We start from the raw sequence: 17,500 nt of genomic DNA, 5'->3' as shown, positions 1-17,500 counted from the left end.
ACGCTGGGCATGGAATTAATTCGTCACAATTAGATGATTCGGGATAAAATTAAGAAATTTTGATACAACCTTGTTGACAGACTCACGAACCAGCTCCAATTGGAATCACTAAAAAATTATACCATTTGATCATTTTATGCTCTAAACAAGTTTGCCCGTCCTATATTAAAAATACACAATAAAGCATCAAAATCTCACTAAAATAATAACCAAAATATACTAAGAATAAGAAAAAATATATAGTATAAAATGGACCCATCAAGTATAACATAATAAATACCAAAATGGAAGACTTTACCCATCTTATAATTGAATGGGGTATATACTTGTAGAGAATGGGAGAATGTGACAGTTTATACAGAGCTCAAAGTTCGGCATACTTTGCATCATTCATTTTAGATCTAAGATCATGATGATTATTCCATCAGCATCAATCGTGTAATAATAATCCTAGCTGATGCTGTTGACAATGTGTACAGTTTATCTACCGCCGTCTTAAGTTGTCGTGAGAGCTTGATTTCTTTGATTAGACGATGCTGATGAACTGGTTGCTACTGCTGGAATAAAGATTGATAAATCTGTTGTGTAGTAAAGGCAAAGCTGGAAGAAGCAGTTAGCTGCTGCAGGTAGAGCTTCTTAATCAATTTGCTTCTGCTGTTATTAATTGGTATATACTATGGATAATGAAATTTGTATTTATTTTATCTATTCAAAGACATTTCATAGAACACCAAACAATTGCTCGTCTTCATTTCTCTGAGAATATTCCATCTGTTAATGCTTTTGTAGTGATATTGTAAATCTGAGTAGTCGACAACAGCTGCAGGTGGGGACTTAATTCCCACCGAGTTCTAGAATTACATAGCAAAGTAAGCGTAAGGTGTTTTGGGGCCGCAGCCATCAAAATGTGGCCTATGGTACCTTGCACTACCTATACAGCGTGCAAATACTAGCCAGGTCAAGATATGTATAGCTTAGCTCGATAAGCCAATGCGCACGCACAAGAAGCAGAGAAGTGTAGTGTAACAAGCATGCTGAGTATATCTAGAGATAGAATTAGGAGGGCAACGTTCTCTGCAGTGTTATCTTGCTCAAAAATATCTCTGCAGTGTTATCTTGCTCAAAATATCTCTGCAGTGTTATCTTGCTCAAAAATGCACGAGGAAACAATTATTCCCAAATCTCTCATCACTGGTATATCAACTCTCAAGTGTTATCAACTTTTTGCAACTCCAGAATTTTTCAAACCAATGAGGTCAAACCAAATGGGAGCTTGCTATTGCTCTCTTTTCATCACCAAATTAATTTAAATACACTGGATTAGAGCCGTGGAGGTAAGTCATAAGAGGTTTCATCTCATCTCTGATTTATCTTGTAGTCAAGTTTAAAATCTCTGGAATTGATACCAGGCGAAATCCCTGCAATAGATTTAGTAATAGACTTTGTGGAACCTTTTCCCACCCATGACGACCCCAAACTGACACTGATATATGACAGCAATCAAATACACATTTATCTTACAGATATAAACTTGACTAATCGCACGATACTAGTCAAGAAAGAACACATATCACTAATATAAGTTCACAATTATAATCAATTATGTATAAGATAGTACGCTATTGAGATTTGACTGTTTTACCATGTAAATCTTCACACCAATTAATATAAAGATAAGCATACATCACACAATAATATTTGTGCCTAGAAAACCCCTAACTGCGTAAAAGATCGGGAGAACTCCAAGGAGCTCCATCCACTAGTAGAATATCAAGTTCATACAGGAGTCACACACAAGCTCAAATACTAAGCTACTAAGGAGCAGCTTATACATCTGTGCCACTTGAGATTATTCAAGGAGATCAGTAATGGTCTACTCTTCACAAAAGTGGCAGCTCAAGCTCAAGCTCTTCATTTGTGGCACCGATGAGATGAATGACACCTAAGTGACATGCAGATGAAGATCCAGCGACAACACAAACCTCCTCAATTGAACATCAACAAATTGAGAAGATTTGGGATGAATCTTTACTTAAAGTTTTGAAGATGATAGGTATAAGCTCAGTTGCCACTATTGAACGCCCATGCTAAGATATTCTCAGATGATTTCTATAACAAATGCAGTGATGAGTGTTGATGCAAATTTCTGCCGTCTGTAGCTTTGACAAAACTGCACTTGCAAAACAATTAACACCTTTAATCAAAGACCTAAGCCTCACGTGCACACGAGGTGGGGGGGGGGGGGTGTTAGGCCAATAGATCTCTGATGCCTAAGTTTCTCTGAAAAGAGTAAATGTTTAGAGCTTTTAGGGGTAGTAAAAGCTTACCGAAATTTGTAGAATTGAGGATATATATAGGGGAGAGGGCCAGCCATAGTGTTAGGGTTTTACCCTACACATGGTGACATCTTATTGGCCAAGGTTTATGGAGAAATATTCTCAAGATATTAAATAGGAAATAATATCTTGAGATAATGGAGTAAATATCCCTAATTGATTTAAATAGGGATTACTTACTTGAATGAAGTCAATCTTCAATTGGGAAAGTATTAAAGATAGGATTTGAGTAATTAATCCTTATTTTCAATGCTTTGACTTTTTCTTCCCAAGGGTAGGTGAGATGTGGGCAGTCGCATTAACCTGTAGGGAACTTTAAGGGCGTGAGCTGCACGTTGGAGTATTTGAGGAGCCTGCCCATTTAATGAAGGCAATCTTGTCCTTCTTAAGAAAAAGTCCATGTGTCACCTCTAGAATTTTTGGGATTATTTTTGGCTCCATAAATACCCCTACACTTGTTGTGTTGCACGTAGGAAAAAGGCAGTAGGTGTAGAAATCTCAAGTTGCATGGGCTTGTAAAGTTGTTTCCCAATTTGAATTAGATCTCCTTCCTTGATTTGGAGATAGACTTCTTCTAGGAAAATGATACCCATTGCCCCTAATACTTATTTAATTCTACCTTTAGTGGGGGATTAAGTAAATTCGGAGAATAATTATCATTCTAACAAAAAAGGTGCCACGAGGCTGTTGTGCTGCAGTGGGTAGCGTGAGCTACTGGTGGCATGGCAAAAGGATCGGCTTGGCTTGAGCCGAGGTGCTAGAGGTGCGAGTTGGGCTCAGCGCGCGGTTGGCATGGGCTAGGTGGTGGCTCAGCATGGGCTAAGGGCGTAGTGGGGCGGAGTTGGGATCGGGTTCATTGAAATTGGCGGAGAGGGAGAGAAGCACGGGGCATTCAACCCCCTCAATAGTGGACAGGGCAAAAAGGTCATTAGGCCTTGTTGGGTGTGAGAGAGAGAATGAGGGAGGCATGGGCCTCATTCTGTGCTAGGCGGTGAGGCCTATTAGGTTTAGGATGGTACGGGCCGCTCGCTGGAGGGAGAGACAGAGTGAGGGCTGAGCCTTTTGTGGCCTGGCCGAGCTAATGAGCTGGGCCATAGGGCCTGGGATTGGGATTGCAAAAAGAGATGAATATCCTTAATCTTTGTAACGTCAAGGTGGTTCTTCCCGATAAAGTGGGCTACTTCAAGGCTGCACATGTCAAGATCAATTCCGATGAGGTATTTCAAGATTTTCTCAAGACATACAAGTATGCAATTCCGTCAAGGGTTCGCGTTAAGCGGGTGAAGGATGATAGCGGCCACGAACTGTGTGGTGAGGGTGCTACTGCTTGGAAAAGGGCTATCAAATTCCATCTATATTACTTCGTGTTGGGATTTACTTTTCCCATGTCGCGTTTTTTCCAAGAGGTGATCTGCTCCATGAAATGTGCGCCTGCTTGGTGTTCCTCGAATGCAGTTTGTGCATTTGTGGGTTTTCGAACTTAAATAGGTTCTTTGATCTTGGCTTGACCATCAATGAATTCTGGTACTTTTTCAAAATTGGTCACAAGGAAGGCATGGGGTAGCTAAGGTCTCACCATAGGCTGCTTGATGCTTCTGCAAAGGTGATCATAAGTGGGCAAGAGATACCTTGGAGATAAGTGATAGGTTTGTTTTCGTACGTATCTTTATTTCTTTTTAAACTTAATTCTTGTGTCGTATTCTATGTTTTCCTTTTTCTTTTCATTAATTTGTTTACATTTGTGTTCTCAGGCAAGAAAATTGAAGTCTAAAGCTAAAAGAGTATTATTGGGATGAAAGACATTTTCCACCTTGGAAGCAGAGGTTTGCTGTGCAGATTAGTCAAGTTGGAATATTAAACTATATTTCCTCAGAGGGAACCAAATGTTGAGCCTTATATGCTTGGAAAGTTTTGGATGTCTAGTTTTTGGAGAATTTTACGGTTCATGATTCTGAGTTTTACAGAAGACGTTATTGCTATTTTGGTGCAGACAGTGCAGAGTGAAGATTCCCTGCGAAGTTCGAATATTGTCGAGAGTTTGAAGATTTAGTAGCATCCAAGGAACAAGCGGGGACACCACATTAAATGGAGGAGTCTTTAGGTCTTCTAAACTGATTATAAAAGGTGGAAGATGCACAAGATTAAAAAAAAAAAGGCTCAGATAAATGCTATTAACCTATTCTTAATTGGAACATGTTAGCTTTTAGAAATTGGATGGGTTTTTGAACCTAAAGCGTCCAAAGTAGGGTTGAACGAAAATTGGAGTTTATAATGTGCTAGTTTGACAAACTTCAGAGATAGCAGCCGCACAGGAAGCTTGGATAAAAGTGCTTGCTCATTCCTCCTTTTTTTTTTTTTTTTTTTTTTTTTTCCATTTTTTTAAGTTTTCTTTTTATGAGTTTTCAGTTTGCTATTTTATTGTTGGACATGAGTAACTAAACTCTTTGTAGTTAGGGCTTAGTATGAAGCCCTAAACATGATTCTTGCTTCGTTATAATATAATTCTAGTTTTTTGGATGAATGCTTACTTTACTATTATAATGGATGCCTATGACTTGTTTCTTTGATTGATCACCTTATAAATCTTGTCTTGGGTTATTCTTGTTGTGATTATATGATGATCGACATATCTATCATATTTTCTTTGGCAGCAATTGATTATGATAAGAAGTAATCAAGCGAAGTAACATCTTGAATTCTTAGTAATATACGACATATTCTAAGGTTCTTGTGATATTCATATTCTCTTTGAACTTAATGGATTCTATTTCGTTAACTTGAGTAAACGTCATGTTAGGTTGCTTGATAGAATACTTGTAATGAGGTAAACAACATGCATTTTACATATCTTAGAGAGAATCAATATAACATAATCTACATACCATGGATGTGTTATGAATGTCTTCATTCCAATTGCTTGGAATTGTAAGTTGGTATTATAATGTTGGTTGATGAATGTTTAGTTGTGGATTACATGCTCTAACTGACTCATATTTGATTTTAAAATCCATTCTTAATTTTGTTGATTTTATTATTAACTTTTCTGTTTAGTACCAATTCAAAACCAAATCAAATATTTTTAAATGTGTGTTTGTGTGTTGAGTTGCAAAGTAATAAACAATCTTCAGTGGGATTGACTCTTGCTTGATTACTATACTATTAACATTTTGTGCACTTGCAAGGTAAAAGCTTAGAAACTTCAGTAATCTTTTAGGTTGCTAAAGTGGGTAACAATAAGTGGAGAGTGGAAGTTTGACTCCTCTCCTGAGCTGTGTATTTCGATAGTCTTTATCAGTGGTAAGTGAACTGCTTTATTCTTGGCCTGCTTGAATTTTTGTTAAGCTAATCCATGACTTCAATTTATTGATTGTTCTTCTTACTTTGTGTAGATTCGAATTTTGGCTCAACTCAAAAAACTTCGACGGATATAAAGAAAGTGCATATCGCCTTGGGTATTCCTATTGAGTACCATGTGTGGCGTTGACTACTCAGTCATATTCATTAGGAGAAAGGCAGGCTACTTCCAAAAGAAAAGATAAAGCGAATAAAGGAGGAGGCGTTTGCTTGCCCGATCGCTGCTGTAGAGCCTGCTGCCAATAAAGGAGGAAATAAAAGATCTTCCTCACCTGCCAATGAGCATTTGACTGAGAAGAAGCCAAGGACTTCCTTTGCTGCTCGCGAGGACTCGTCTACTGTTGAGAAGCTTGTCATTGATCTGACTTTTTCTAAAGGGAAGAAAAAGACTATTGAGTCTGAGTTTGTGAAATCTGCTGCTCCAAAGGTGGCCACGACTATTGTGGAGAAGATTGCCTAGTGAAAGGGTTCGTCGATGCCTCTGGTGCCCGGGTTTGTGTCGAAGCGCACGTAGAGAGATAAGTCCGATTCAGCTTTTAAGAGGATCGCAGCTATGAAAAGCAAGAAGATGGATTTTGCTGCTAAGGTGGCGCCTGAGCTTGTTCCTCCTCTGCTGCAACTGATTGTCTGCTAAGAAAGGGAAGTCTACTCGTAGGGATAGTTATGAGAGATCCACCAAGTCTAGAGCTGGGGAGTTTCCTGAAGTATATGTGCTGCTGAAGGCTGACCTGCTTAATGACGTTGATCCATGTGCTAAGTTTGTTGTCCGCTTAGACTCTTTTGCAAAGCTTTTTGCCTACTCGAGGATGTCTTTCTGCATGCTACAATGCATAAGACTTTGATCTTGGTAGCTAAGTCTATGCGCATTGATCAGGATGCTGTCAAGTGCGCTAAGGAGGTCGAAGTGGCGTTGATGGCTCAGCTTCGCTTGGCTACTTAAAAGATTGAGAAACTTGTATCTGAACTCGTCATTTTGAAGAGGTTTAATGTCTCTACCCCCACTTCTGTGTAGCTGGAGACTGTTCATCAACAGGTCGTTGATTTGAAAGCTAAGCTTAATGAGACTCAGGCGATGTTGGAAGCTGCAGAAAAAGAAGTCAGTTGCGTCGCACCGGTGGTTAAGGACCTTGAGTTTGTCAATTTAAAACTACGATATACTTGTTTTGCCAAGGATGATGAGCTTGTCTTCATGCATGCTGAAGTGACTCGTCTCAAGGATGTTGCCAGTAAGCCTAAGTCCAATGAAGTGGATCTGCAAGATGTGTTGTTTGCTAGTGAGAACCTAAAGAATGAACTGGATAAGCTGCAAGATGCTCACACTAAGCTTGTTAAGGATAATGTGTAGCTAAAAAATGAGAAAGTCGGTCACGAAGTGGTACTTGCTTTTTGTCAGGTTAATTTCTATAAGCTTGGCTATATAGACTATCTCCAAGGTAGGTTGTTGGATTATGAGTTTTCTGAGAATGACTTCGAGACTTTCACTATTTCTTTAGTTTGATTCCTCTTTTGAAGCAGCCTTTGGTGGAGCAGCTGAGGGTTAGGCAATCCAGGTAGGGGCGGTTGAGGATGAGCTGATGGAAGCTTTGGCTACTAAGAGCTGTATGGCTACTGAAGGCGTGGCAGTTAAGGAAAAATGTGAAATTTCTTTTATAGAACCGGCGATTGAACTCTTGACTTCCATAGGAAATAGACGAGTCCATGTAGCTGCTACAGTTGTGAACTTTGACTTTGACGATTACACGAGCCTTGGCCTTCCCGAGTTATGTTACGAAAATTTTAACTTATAGAGCCAGCGATCGGACATATGTTTATCGTAGAAAGTAGAGAAGTCCACGTAGCTACTATAGTTGTGAATCTCAGCTTTAGTGACTTCACGAGCCTTGGCCTTCTTGGCGCACGTTGCGAAATTGTTAACCTATAGAGTCAGCGACCGGACACGTGCTTCCCGTAGAAAGCAGATGAGTCTGCGTAGCTACTATAGTTAAGAATGTCGGCTTTAGCGGCTTCAGGAGCCTTGGTACTCTCGAGCACTAGCAAAATTTTTAACTTATAAAGCCAGTGGCAAGACACGTGCTTCTCATAGAAAGCAAAGGAGTCCATATAGCTACTATAGTTGTACATTTTGGATTTAGCTTTTGCAAAACTTAAACTGTAGAGCGTCGGTCGGAAGCACTGCTTTTGAGTAAGCAAACAGGTCTGCATGGTCATAATTGGTGTAAGTATCGGCTTACAGATTGCATAGGCCTGCCAGCCATTAGGTCGTCGGCTGGGTGTCTTACTTACAAAATCAGACGACCCACATGACCACTTTAGGCATTAGCCTTGGCTCTCGGAGGCATTTTAGGCTTAAGTTGTATGCAAAATCACGACTCAGTGTCTATATCCTTTTGAGTTGCTGATCCCTTGATCTTCTAAGCTGCACACAGCTCGATACGAATCTCCGCAGGTCGCTTGACTAGTATTGCAACACTTTAGAGCCCAGTTATGTTCATGAAGATTACATATCGTGGGCAGATAATCTAGTCATGTGAATCTTTCATGGGTAGGGATCCTGTACTTATCGTCTCTTCCAGTTTGAGACTCAGGCTCCTGCAGAATTGAATCCTTTAGTCGGCTAAGTCTTTTTAGGAAAAAATCTATTATGGCCAATTCTGGGAGTATCCTGACGTAGGTAGTCGAAGCATTCAAGGGAACTGAGCAGTCGAACAACCCATCCACATCTGGATATCCCAGATCAGTTTAATCTCTCTTGATGAAAGAACACACACCATATCTGCTAGGGCAGGCGCGTCTTCTGCTTTGGCAAGGGTGATTAATTGGGATGTTTATGCATTCGGCCCAGGCTTGTGAATAATTCCTTCGATCTTCATTGAAAATAGAGAAATGTATTAACTTTTCTTGTAGGCAGAAATAGCATAACAACTAATAATCCTCGACATATGAGGTTTTGTTTGTTGAGCTGCTTGAGTCTTCGAACTTTATTTGTCTTGAACGAGGTGTAAGGAATAATGGGAGGTCACACGTAATACTTTCTTAGGTTGTAGGCATTCCACTGCTTTTCAATCTCGTTGTCGCTCATAGTGGTGAGGGTGTAGCTGCCATTCCTGCCTATTTGGCTGATTTTGTATTGACCTTCTTAGATGTGAGCTATCTTTTTGGAGCTATCCCGACGGGTGGTTATGAAGGATTTTCTAAGGACTAAGTTTCTTGGCTGGAACTACTAGATCTTCACCCTCTTGTTATAACTGGTAATGAGCTGCTGCTTATAGGCGACAATGCGGGTGATAACTTTTTTGCTCTCTTCCTCTACCAAGTTTAAGTTTGTGGCCATCTCCTTCTTGTTCTGCTCGAAATTTGGCAGTACAATACTGATGTTGGGCACCACGACGTTAGGAGAAATAATCGCCTCAGAACCAAATGCTATGGAGAATGGAGTTTCGCCTGTTACTCATCTATTGGTGGTGCAATACGCTCATAGAACACTAGGGACCTCGTCTGGCCACTTGCATTTCTTGTCTGTGAAGGATTTATTGAGGCAGTTGAGACTGGTCTTGTTGGATGCGTTGGCCTGCCCATTGCCTTGCAGATATCGGGGTGTGAACATGTGCTACTTAATGCCATATTTTTTTAAGAACCTCGCTAAGTCTTTGCCTACGAACTGTGGGCAATTATCTATGATGATGAAGTAAGGGATGCCAAAGCAGTAAATGATGTTCTTCTATATGAAGTACTCTATGTTCGTCTGAGTAGTTGTAGTCATGGGTTTGACTTTGACCCATTTTGTAAAATAGTCGATCGCTACGATCATCATGCCTTTGCCCCAGTGGCAGGTACCATTGGTCCCACCAAGTCAATTGTCCACTACATGAATGGCTAAGGGCTCATCTGTGGGTGGAGTTCATTGGCAAGTAGTGTGGGCACGGGCTTGAAGCACTGGAAAATATCGCACCTTTGTACATACTCATTGGCGTCTTGATGCATGGTTGACCAGTAGTAGCCTGCATTAAAAGCTTTTTACGTAGGAAGCAGCCTTCAGAGTGGTTTCTCTAGACGTCTTCGTGGATTGAGCTAAGAATATTTAGGTCGTTAGGACGCGATGATAGAGGAGATGTAGTCTTGAGAAGGGTCTGCGAACGAGCACGCCATTCCACATGCAATAACATGCTGCCTTCGTCTGGAGTTTCCTAGACTTTAGTTTATCTACAAGGAGCGTTCCATTGACTATATAGTCGATGATGGGACCTTGCCAACTCAGAGTTGTGTTGATCTGTGCCACTTTGACTGTTGGTTCTGCATTTATGCTTGACTTCTTTAAGTACCAGACCGGATAGAGCACTTGAGCTGATGATCTAGAGCAGAGCCTAGACTTGCTAGTGCATCTACAAGGGCATTTTCTGCTCGTGAAACTTGAGTAAGTGTGTATGCCTAGAACGTCGCTAGCTGTTCTCGTACCTTCTTGAGGTATCGGGCAATCCTTGGATGCTTCGTTGCGTACTCCTCTAAGGTTTGGTTGGTGATTAATTGGGAATCAAAATATATCACGAGCTTCTTCATCGCTAAATCTTTCGCCAATCGAAAACCTGTTAGTAAGGCTTTATAATCTGCTTCATTATTTGATGCTTTAAAGCTTAGAGTGATCGCATGCTCGAGCATCGAACTGTCCGGGGTAGTGAAAACTAGGCCTGCTCCCAATCCATGGTAGTTGGATGATCCGTCGACGTGTAAGTGCTAAAAATCTCCTGCAAAAGGGGCTGGTGCGGCTACAGTGTGCTTGGTTACCTCTAAGGCATTTCTAGGCTAAGTCGTTACGTTCATCGAAATGTCGGCCAGTTCATGCGCATTTATCATCGCACGTCTGGATTATGTAGAATATTGCATCATGACGATGGTTGCGTGTGTTTGAAGGTACATCTTGAGCTTCCGGGTTGTAATAACTAGCACCAAAATCAAAGTTTTGATTTTCGAGTACCTGGTTTCCGCATCAAAGAGAGCTTTTGAACTGTGGAATATAGGTAGTCGAGCCTCCAGTTCTTCTCATACGAGGGTAGAGCTCATTACTGACACGTTTGGATTATGTAGAATATTGCATCATGATGATGGTTGCGTATGTTTGAAGGTACGTCTTGAGCTTCCGGGTTGTAATAACTAGCACCAAAATCAAAGTTTTGATTTTCGGGTACCTGGTTTCCACATCGAAGAGAGCTTTTGAACCGTGGAATATAGGTAGTCGAGCCCCTAGTTTTTCTCATACTAGGGTAGAGCTCATTACTGCTTCAGATATCACCAAATAGATGTACAGGTCCTCCGCTATTTCCGACTTGGATAGTAGGGAGGTGATATCAGGTCTTTCTTCAAGTCCTGGAATGCTTTCTCACACTTCGTTGTTCCACTTGCCTCACTATACCTCCTAGTCACCTTAAAAAATGCTTGCGTCGATCAGTAGGTTGTGAAAAGAAATGGTTGAGTGCAGCTGCTCATCAGGTCAGACCTTAGATCTCATTTAGAGTAGTGGGGGACTTTATATCCAGGATCACTCAGATTTTCTTTGGATGTGCATTTGGCATGGTCTGACCACTGTTTAGGGTCAAGGAAGATGTTCGGCATCTTATTCGGGTTTCCCTCCTGATTCATTTGCCAAAGCATTGTCAACTTTGATGCCATCTTCCTAACACGTCTGTCGTGAATGCTATTTGGTGGCTTTAGAATATCTTTTTGCACTTCGGTTACTACTACTGGGGCAAAAAACTTCTTCTTCGTCTCTTTGAGAACTTGTACAGTGCATCACCAAAACATGGCCTGGTCACGTTTGATCTCTCCGGCTGCTTCTCCCGAGATGTGAAATTGAATTTTCTAATACCCGATCGAGGTCGCAGCTTCAATCTTCACTAGCCAAGGTCAGCCTCGAATCCTGTTATGGAGAGATGGGTTACTGACGATCATAAAGGTCTGTGATGTGACAATTAGAGGGCTGGTTATGTCGAGCGTGATTGTGCTAATGGCAGTTAAGGTAAGTTCGTTGAATCTAATCAAGACCTCTTCTTTGAGTCTGATTATGGCCATCTTCTGGATGACTGATAGTTGTAGAATATTGACTGAGATGCCTGTGAACACGGAAATTCCTTGAAACAAAAACACGTGTACAAAATAATATTTGTAGTATTAATGATTTTAGGGTTACGATCTCTCTCAAATTTGGTCATCTGATTCGATCTCTATAAGATGTAGATTTCTTGATCCAAGGGCCGTCGAGGCTTGATCTTGGATGAACAGCTGGAAGTTTCTTCAAGGGCCTTCGGGGCTTTGATCTTAAAGGTTGAAAGTTCTTCAAGGGCATTCGGGGCTTGATCTTGAAGGAGGGCCTCAAGGATTTGGCGAAGAACGAAAAGAGCTTTCTCGATCCTTCGGAATTCTTGGGAATTTGGATGGTTGAAAGCCTTGGAGTTTCAAAGCTTCAATGATTTGGGGAGTAGAGACATGTATTTGTGAATTCCTTCATGCTTGATACCTTGATGGAGAAGCCTATTTATAGGCTTTGAGAATGAATCACCACCACAAAACTTTCCCACCCAAGCACTATTACCTAATTTTCCCACTTAATGCAATATTGAAATTGAAGTGGTCTAACATATGGCCTAATTTCCTACTTAATGCAATATTGAAATTGAAGTGGTCTTATTTATGGCCTAATTTCCCACTTAATACAATTTTAAACTTGAAATGTGCTTGCTTTGTCATTGCCCAAATGAGAAAAACTTGCTTTGATCCGTAATGGATTGAAATGTGCTTACCTTGTCATTGTCCAAATTGAGAAGAAAAACTTGTTTAATCATCCAAGGGTATTTCTTCCTATTTTATTGAGTCACACGCCATGTGACAACGCGTTCCAAATTTTACGTTTTTATTTTATTTTAAAAGAGTGAATTTACGAAATTGCCCTAGAGGCAAGGACTTTGACTTCCGTTGACCATCGACTTGAGAGATGTGGGACTTATTCTTTTAGCATATCCTCGTAGTACTCGTTGGTACGAACGTATAGGCGAAAGCCGTTTGCGAGTCCGGATTATAACGGTATAGTTACGGACGTTCGAAATTGGTTATTCAAGGTTTAGTATTAATTAAATTAAATCCCCACTTTGTGGGGTGAAGCCCAATCAGAAATGGAGTAAAGAAAGAAAAGAAAAAAAAAAGAAAAAAAAAAAAAGGAAGTGGCTTTCCCGTCCACCCGCACGCACCACAAGTTCCCATTTTCCAAGGCCGATTCCGGCCAACTCCGGTGGAGTTTTTCAACGCCACCACCACCATCTTGAAGCTCTCATTCCCCTCTACAAAACCCACCCAAGAACCACCTTGATTAACCATGGTATGTGGCGGTTTGAAGCCACGAAAGTCGACGAAAATCAACGGTGCTCCGGCCACTCTTTTCGATTTTCTGGCAAATCGGCAAAGTGATGGCCGATGCCACCACTTGGGCTTTGTAGCCCATCATCCCAGGAGAAAAACCCAACCAACCTTGACCCCGTTGGACCACTGTAGAAGACGAATCGACATCGGGAAGTTTTAGGCACCCGCCGGCTTTGTGGGCAAAATTGACCATCTTCCGTCCACTTTTGGACTTTGTGGCAGGTATGAAAGTTGTTCCACTTACTGAGATCTTCATTTATGTGAAGTTTAAGAATTTTTGGAAATAGTTGGATTTTCCGGCGAGTCGGGGCGGCCGACCGCCACCCGCGGCGGCGCGTGGCCAGTGGGCCGCCAATGCTATTTTTAGGCTATGTCGAATGTCTTGAATTCAGTTTTGTTATTTGAATGACATAGGTTGATCCTTGGAACCTAAATTCGTTACGATAAGTTGCTTGATGAAAATGTGAATCGACGATCCGACCGTTGGATCGTCACCAAACTTGGATACATTATAATAAGTAATATTTAAAGATTATAGGAATTTATGGATCGGGAATCTGATGTACGGATCTTCCCGAATTGAATTTGTAAGTTAGTAAAATAAATGTTCACGTCCACTTGGTTTTGGGCAAATGGCGGAGATCCAACCGTTGGATCGTAATGAAATTTTAATATGTTATTCTAGAAACATATTGTGGATCGTTGGGAGGTGCGGATTGGAAATCTAATATGCGGATCTTCCAAATCGAGCTATACAGGGTTGTAGACCCTACCGTCGATCTTTGATCGACGGTTGACTTTTGGTCAATAGGTCTCAAATTATTCTTGAAGGTCCTTGAGGATATGTTTTATGTAAATTATGTATTCTATCGATAAAAACTTTGAGACGTGATTTGATAATTGGTCACAGGCGACGATAGATCGTGATGTCTCGATGTGCGTGCAAGATAATCATAGCGTGGACTCCAGGTGAGTGGGCCTTTTTCTTTCATAGGCATATAATTGATAGTTCCACAAGCACTTCTATAGTGATCTATGCTTGTTACCTACAATTAATCATTTCGAACTACGAATGGGTTGATCCCTGTTTAGGGTACGTAGGCAGTCTAACAAGACGTTAGATGCAGCCATATAATAAATGAGAGTAAATAATTGAGACAATAGCTTTGTTTAGTGAATTGAGCAATGTGAAGGACATTGGTGGGAAGTGTGAGATTTAGCTTTATGATTTGGCGATTAATGTTGATCATGAATCAATGCGTGAAGAATCAAGAAATTAAAGTAAGGAAAGGTAAGTAATAATAGTTAATGTAACTAGGGTCTAATTGGGCTTAACACTGCTGATTACTCTTAAAAGTAAATAGTTTGGGAGTAGGGTGTTATTGATTGTACATGTTACTCCGTATTATATATTTTGGGAATATCATGAAATGTTTGGGTATAGATTGCATCATGGCATATTCATATGGATATTACCTGAACCTAACTATTGTGAATGCTTTGAAGTGTTATATGATGCCGCGAACGTCCATGTAAGCTTCAGGTGAGTACATGTTGATGTTAGTGATGGTAGTGAGTACAATTGTGTTGAGATATAGTATAGCTCATAAACCTGCACCCCGGTGTTAGTGCTCCCGCCCGTGGCCAGGGCACAGTCCTTCATGTGATGTTCACCTCCCGCACTTTACGATTATCTTGGATCCAAGGTAGGTACACAGTCCTGTCGTACATACCACTTTAGGTGGTTATGACTTGTAGGTGACCCGCAATTATTCGCACAGTCTTCACGCGATCGTAGCACTTGAGCGTATTTAGTTACACCCAGTCCTGTCATACAAACCACTTTAAGTGGTTCCGACTCGTGTGCAGGTATACTTATTGAGCTATTGGCTAGCCATGATTGATGAGATATGGATAAGTCGTACATGTCACTATAGGTGACTCCAACTTATGCTAGCCATGGTTGATGAGATATGGATAAGTCGTACAGGTCACTATAGGTGACTCCGACTTATATGCTAGCCATGATTGATGAGATATGGATAAGTCGTACAAGTCACAAGAGGTGACTCCGACTTATATGCTAGCCATGATTGATGAGATATGGATAAGTCGTATAGGTCACTATAGGTGACTCCGACTTATATGCTAGCCATGATTGATGAGATATGGATAAGTTGTACATATCATTTCAGATGACTATGACTGATATATCACTTTGTATTGATTAAGTTCATTTGGCCTACTTATTAATGTATGGTGGAGTTGATGGCAAATCGTGGTTTTGGTCATTTCTGAGTATGGTTTGGATATAAGTATATATGTTGTACTGTCCTATAGAAAACGATAAGGGAATTACAGTGAGGGGTTATTACTATTAGAAAGGTAATAGTTTTAGGAAGCTTGATTTTACTGCTTACTCACACTTTCTGTTTTGTACCCCTTCAGGTTTTAACTGCTGAGTTTGTATCGACGAGGATATATAGCTAATCTTAGTATTGGTGGCTACTTTTAACGGTATGATTCTTACCTACACTACTGTACCTTACTTATGCTCTCACATCGCGTATGAAATGGGTTCGCTCCCACTCATAGCGCACTCTGGTATCTAGACACTTTTAGATTCAAATTTATTCACTTTTTATACACTATCACATTTTATGGCTTCGTCACCTTCCAGGTGTCGGCCAACACAGCTCGATTTGGAGTCCTAGTGGACATTCCGGGTCGGGGTGTATCACGCCATGTGTACAATTTGTACGACACGTGGTGTATGCCATGTATGCCCTGACACGTCAAAACTTTAATGCGTTGGTGAACATTTGTTTCACCAAAATTTCAATGTCTACAAATGCCCCCACTTCAAGGCACGTCGTATACATGTGCTTGTCACGTGTAAAAGATGTGTTTTGAAGTTCCTCAATGTAGATGTCGATCCAAGGGCCTTCAAGGCTTGTTCTTGAAATGGACTGGAAATTTCTTCAAGGGCTACTAAGGCTTGATCTTGAATTGGGCTGGAGTTTTCTTCAAGCGTTGTTGAGGCTTGTTCTTGAATTTTGTTTGAAATTTCTTCAAGGGCCGTCGAGGCTTGATCTTGAATGAAATTGGACCACAATGAGCTTCATGTGGTAGATCTTTGCGCTTGTTGACTTTCCACAGCTTTGATCTTAAACGGGGTTGGGGGGTTTCTTCTGCCAGAGTTGCACCAAATGTTTGAATTTACTCCTTTTTTATCTGGAACTGAACTTGATTCAAGGGTGGTGGACACTTGATCTTGAATCGGACTTGTGATTTCTTTAAGGGTCGTCGAGGCTTGTTCTTGAATGGAATTGGACCAGAATGAGCTTTACGTGGTAGATCTTTGTGCTTGTTGACTTTCCACAGCTTTGATCTTGAACAGGGTTGAGGGGTTTCTTCTGCCAGAGTTACACCAAATGTCTAAATTTACTCCTTTTATCTGGAGCTGAACTTGATTCAAGGGTGGTAGACATTTGATCTTGAATCAGACTTGTGATTTCTTCAAGGGCCGTCGAGGCTTGTTCTTGAATGGAATTGGACCACGAGCGGTCTCATATAGCAACGTCTTAGTGAGTCGACTTAAAACAAGTCCGTCAAGTCTACAGTACTTTTCAACCCTGATATGAGATACTTTTGCTTTTTGAAGAAATAGCGGATGAATCGGCACGTGTTTTGTTGTGCTTGTCTCTACATGCTTCAACGTATTATTTTCGCTTGCCTTATTTGTTCTCCAGGCAGATATGGTATAATCTGGAAGTTTGACTTCAAGTTCCGACTGATTACTCTTTTTCTCCTTGTCCTGCAGGTAAGAACAAGGACAAAGAAAATGATAAGGGAAAAACATGATATGAGATACTTTTGTTTTTTGAAGAAGTGGTGACGATTTGACAGTGTTGCACGGCGAAGCTTTGCTCTTCGACGACGGTGCCAGCGAAAGGTCGTTAAAGCTTTTCGAGCTCTTTGATTAGAGCAATGATGCCGAGCTTGGATTTGACTTAGACTCCTCCATCTGGATAATGTCATTCTGCAGGGAAGGGCGTCGTGCTATAGTGATCTATTCCAGCTCATCATTAATCTTTCTGATTCAATCTCTTGCAGTATTTTTCCCTAATGCAGGAGTGAAATGCAACCTTTTCATTTAAATGTTCTTTCAGAACATTACTTCTCAGCGGCGATGAGTACTCGAGAGCAATGCAAGGTAAGCAACCAGGCAAAGGTTCCAGGCAATCAGTTCCAGATCGGAAGTTTGATTTCAGGTTCCGACTGATTGCTCTATTTCTCCTTGTCTTGCAGGTAAGAGCAAGAGTAAATGAAAAAACAGGGAAAAAACATGATATGAGATACTCTTGCTTTTAACCCTGATGATATGTGATACTTTTGATTTGGTGTAA

This window comes from Pyrus communis, chromosome 5, assembly GCF_963583255.1.
Source record: "Pyrus communis chromosome 5, drPyrComm1.1, whole genome shotgun sequence".
In the NCBI taxonomy this organism is placed as follows: Eukaryota; Viridiplantae; Streptophyta; class Magnoliopsida; order Rosales; family Rosaceae; genus Pyrus; species Pyrus communis.
The sequence above is the reverse complement of the archived record's forward strand: the minus strand, read 5'-3'. Positions refer to the sequence as shown.